The 5,247-nt window shown below is 43.8% G+C and overlaps 1 long non-coding RNA gene across 1 annotated transcript; it reads right to left on the bottom strand.

Moving 5' to 3' along the window:
- Positions 1 to 3,205: 3,205 nt before the first annotated feature.
- Positions 3,206 to 4,349, bottom strand: LOC123161700 (uncharacterized). The gene is made up of 3 exons (XR_006480833.1): positions 4,260 to 4,349; positions 3,550 to 3,677; positions 3,206 to 3,445 (listed from the first exon to the last, which is right to left on the bottom strand). It is a non-coding gene; the product is annotated as an uncharacterized lncRNA (long non-coding RNA).
- Between the last annotated feature and the right edge of the window lie 898 nt (positions 4,350 to 5,247).

Below are 5,247 nucleotides of genomic sequence, written 5' to 3'. Positions count from 1 at the left end.
GTCGACCTCTGTACTAGCTAGCCAGCACCTGTGCGGATATTAACATATGCTCGTAAGGAAGTTTGAAGTATAGGAGCTATCCAGCTTCATCTATCATTACTAATCTGTTTTTCAATCACATACGAATATGTTCTTCAATCACACGAGTGAATGGAAGCTTCACCTAGCCATTCTAGTCCATTTTTCAATCACACGACTGACGAGTGGCAGGAAAAAACACAGCCCCAGCCCCCAGCCACCGCAGCACGCCGGAGACGGGCAGCACTAGCCGGGACTCTGCGCCAGCTCCCATCTTGCCGCCGGCCATGGTCCGATGCGATGGCCAATGGACCGCATGGCGGTTGAATCCTCTCGCACGGCAAGGGAGAAGATATTCAGTAAAGTAGAAATCGTTTTATGAGTGGTGGGGTTCAACAGGACAGCTGTTGGCGCTTGATGGGAGCTGGCGCCAGCTCCCAGCACGAGAGCCCGACCGGAGACGGGCGGCACTAGGCGGGACTCTGCACCATGCAGAAAGTCATACGTGCTCCCTCCGTTCCTAAATATAAGTCTTTTTAAATATTCCAATAAGAGACTACATACGGAGCAAAATGAGTGAATCTACACTCTAAACTATGTCTATCTACATCCATATGTAGTCCATAGTGAAATCTCGAGAAAGACTTATATTTTGGAACGGAGGGAGTATATCTTAAGCAAAATAGCATCGATGCCCAAGGTTGGCCCTGTGGACCCCGTAACTCATAAACTCAACTGGTAACAGAAGGCAGAGTTCGGTTTAGATAAGACAGAAACATCACGTAGTATATCCTAACATGGAGTTCAAACCAGAGAGCGACGTAAGATAATGTTTGTCAACAGAGAGATAACTTGGCTGCAACTTCATGAACTGCTGCAGGGTGGTCTCCATTTGTGCATGTACTTGCCAATGAAGCAGTCGAACCAACATTGCTGTCAAGAAACTACAGTAGAACCAAGTGAGAAGACAAACTGGAACTCAAATATATATAGAATTAAAGCAACATCAGATTATGTTTAATGGACACAGAAAATTGACAATTAACCTTTCCAGATTAATATGAAGGATACGGCTAAATAATTGATCTTAGTATCTTTTGCTGTTTTCCCATACTTAGTAAATTTCTAACAAAAGTTAAATAAGCGAATCGACTAACCAACTGCAGTAATGTGTTCATATCCACAGGACTACAAAGGATACAGCATTCCTGTAGGTTTTTCTTCGTAGTCCACCAGTTCACAACATACAAAATGAGCCAATTAGAGTAACTGATTAAAGGAAGAATACCCTGTCCCATGAATCAAGCGCTTACAATTATTATTTGCGGGGAAAATCCAGAGGTCACATGTGGATCAATACTGTGTGAAAAGACTTGGCGCTTTGGGTTTCGCTAGGTGGGTTCTGCTAATCTGATGTACCTTCTGGCCCCTTTCCTCCGCCGCCCCCTCTGCACCATCCCCCAGATCCATGCACTCTACAGCGCACCCTATTCTCTGCTCTGACTGACGGAAGACGCTGTCAATGGCGTGATAGCAGAAGGAAATAAGGTATGGAAACCGCTCCCTCTTCCTCATCTTTATCTCTAATATCAGTTTGAACAATCTAGAATTGACTTGCTAATTAAGTATTAATTTCATTCTTAACAATATGTGCATACCAGTTACTTGGATTAGATATCTTTCCATTAAAAGATGATTAAGCCTGGGTTGAGGGTTGTAGCATTTAGGTCAGGGCATTGCATGTCTTTGTGACACCCATCCACAACGGGTTTGCTGTAATGCCTCATCAAGAGTAACTTTTCTTTTCTAACAAGGGTGAATCTTTTCTCCACCTTTTAAAAAAAATCACCAGGCTTGATAGGCTATTTAGGATAATCTGTTGCCTTATATAGTTCAAATGCAAGGTTTAAACTCGAAAAGTTCTACGCTAAAGAAATTATCACCACGGCTTTGCAAAATGATGTGTGTACAACTGGCAATAACAACGTTTCCGTGCTGAAGGTATTGCAATCGTATACCAATCACTCTTTATTTTGTACATACCAGTTTATTATGTTCACTGTGAGCTGTATAGTAAGAAAATTATTTTGTCACAGCCATATCAGCTTCAAGGGAACATGGATTTTTTTCTATAGACCGTTACTCTATATTGGATGATCGAGAGAACTAAGTTCATACAGTTCTAGTACATCTGCAGCTAAGTGTTCACACAGTTCCCCTCAAACACAAGGTACTATTCACATCCATAAGATGTGCTGCAAAAAAATTACAACCTTCTTATTGATTTATAGATTTTGCTTTGTAACACGACCAATTAACAACATAAAGAAACAGCCAACTAGAATATGATAGGAATACCCTTTTTTTAGCGGCTACAATAGGAATGCCTAGCCACATGTAAGCGTGAAGGATGGGTTGCAATAAGAAGACGTGGATAACTTACCACCAATAGCTGTGGGAGTGGCATGTCCTCTGGACAGGAATGAGCATGGACAAATTACTACCCCACACCTGAATATTATGCACAGGTCATTGTCAATGATATTTACAACTTGACAAAAGTACACAAAATTAGAACATAAATGTGATAACTTACGCGGATTTATGCCATGTTTTCTCAGGAACGGTAGTATGCGACGGAGCAAGACAAAGTAAGAGAATGGACCTCCCAAGCCTCCATGTAGGATCCCAATAACATTTCCCCTGCCATCCAATAGTGGAGCTCCAGAGCTCCATTTCTCACTCGCGATATTTACTTGCATGAGATTCATCCCATACCCAACAGGGTTGTTCTCCTCCTTCACTGAATCATAGAGTGCTCTTTCCATGTGACAGATACTACCCTTAACCACAGTCTGGTGCTGCAATGGAGGCCACGAGAGCATAACACACTCATCAAGTTGCACTGGGGGGACTGAAAGGTAAGAGGAGGATGATTGGCATCGCACTTCCTCGCCAAGTTCATGATATTCACTCGTGGGACAGAGATGAGGAGTAAGTCCTGTGCACAATCTATGCCAATAATTGTAGCTGCGCCATACACCCTTTGACTATGTCTCCTTTGCCCAGGTTCACTGAAACTAGCCTCATAGTGATCGCAAAGTACACCTGTATAGAAATATGTATTGGCGTCACGAACGGAAATGGGCTTTGATACTGTGAAGACATGCTCAATGAGATGGGCACTTGATAGGATGGTGATTTCATCTTCTGTAACTCCCACAACAGAGCCAGTGCCAGATTGTCCCTGTTTCAGCACCTCTTCTCTTTTCTTCACTGGAACAGTTTTCACCGCAGCCATAAGATTTTCCAAATCGTCTTTGTAGTCCAAGTTGGGAAAGACATCCACAAAAACGATGGAATCTTTTATCTGCTCAACGATCTACTTCTCCAAATGAGCCGAGAAGGCATTGGGTGCAGCAGCCATCTGGCAACAGGAAAAAGGAAAGACAATGGTTTAGAAACACTATGTTTAATATGATGTACAGCCCAAACAAAAAGAACATAACTGAGCAGATCTAGGAAGCATACCGCCTCGTATCAGACAACCACAACTGCCTCCGTGCTGACTAAGAAAGGAGGTGACAGTGATCGTAAACGCGAAGATTGTAGGAGATGGGATTACAGAAGGTAGATGGCGATGAGCAACAACTGCACCCCTGAATAGCATGACGGTAGACAAAAAGTCATAAACAGAAGATAACCTTCCCAAGAAGCAACTCAGTTAACAGCATTGCAAGAATATATCGATTGATACTGTCTACTTGATTTCCCCAGATATAACAAGACATCGAGCATGGTGATATAAACATGTCTCCTATACTACTCCCTCCGTCCCGAATTACTTGTCGCAGAAATGGATGTATCTAGAACTAAAAAATGTCTAGATACATCCATTTCTACGACAAGTAATTCCGAACGGAGGGAGTACTATATATGATATTAAATGCATATACCAGCCATCATGTGTTCAGCTATGCTATAATTGCCTATAATGGTACAAATTCAGTGTATTGTAATGCATGATTCTAGCAACATGGCAATGAAACGTCATGGCATGTTACATCTTATATGAAAGAGTGGACACATACAAATCGGAGAAGATTGAGAAAATTATAAGTGCACATATTTACAAAATTGAAAAGCCACAAATCTGAAAAGACGTAGTTAAGCAGAGCTAGGGGGCACATAGACATACAGGAAAAGGGATGGTTTGGCGGCTTCTTCACCCGGAGAATCACCTTGGCAGCCAATCGCTTGTTCCTGTTGCGCAGCCAGGAGCAGGGGCCCTGGTCGTCGCCACCACCCTGGTCGCTACTGCAATCCACAACAACAACAACAACAACAACAACAACAACAACAAAGCCTTTAGTCCCAAACAAGTTGGGGTACGCTAGAGGTGAAACCCATAAGATCTCGCAACCAACTCATGACTCTGGCACATGGATAGCAAGCTTCTACGCACCCCTGTCCATAGCTAGCTCTTTGTCGATACTCCAATCCTTCAGGTCTCTCTTAACGGACTCCTCCCATGTCAAAATCGGTCGACCCCGCCCTCTCTTGACATTCTCCGCACGCTTTAGCCGTCCGCTATGCACTGGAGCTTCTGGAGGCCTGCGCTGAATATGCCCAAACCATCTCAAACGATGTTGGACAAGCTTCTCCTCAATTGGTGCTACCCCAACTCTATCTCGTATATCATCATTCCGGACTCGATCCTTCCTCGTGTGGCCACACATCCATCTCAACATACGCATCTCCGCCACACCTAACTGTTGAACATGTCGCCTTTTAATCGGCCAATACTCCGCGCCATACAACATTGCGGGTCGAACCGCCGTCCTGTAGAACTTGCCTTTTAACTTTTGTGTCACTCTCTTGTCACAGAGAATGCCAGAAGCTTGGCGCCACTTCATCCATCCGGCTTTGATTCGATGGTTCACATCTTCATCAATACCCCCATCCTCCTGCAATATTGACCCCAAATACCGAAAGGTGTCCTTCCGAGGTACCACCTGGCCATCAAGGCTAACCTCCTCCTCCTCACAGCTAGTAGTACTGAAACCGCACATCATGTACTCGGTTTTAGTTCTACCAAGCCTAAACCCTTTCGATTCCAAGGTTTGTCTCCATAACTCTAACTTCCTATTTACCCCCGTCCGACTATCGTCAACTAGCACCACATCATCCGCAAAGAGCATACACCATGGGATATCTCCTTGTATACCC

The sequence above is a fragment of the Triticum aestivum genome, chromosome 7B (assembly GCF_018294505.1).
Source record: "Triticum aestivum cultivar Chinese Spring chromosome 7B, IWGSC CS RefSeq v2.1, whole genome shotgun sequence".
Taxonomy (NCBI): Eukaryota; Viridiplantae; Streptophyta; class Magnoliopsida; order Poales; family Poaceae; genus Triticum; species Triticum aestivum.
This window is presented reverse-complemented; position numbering and strand designations above follow the sequence as displayed.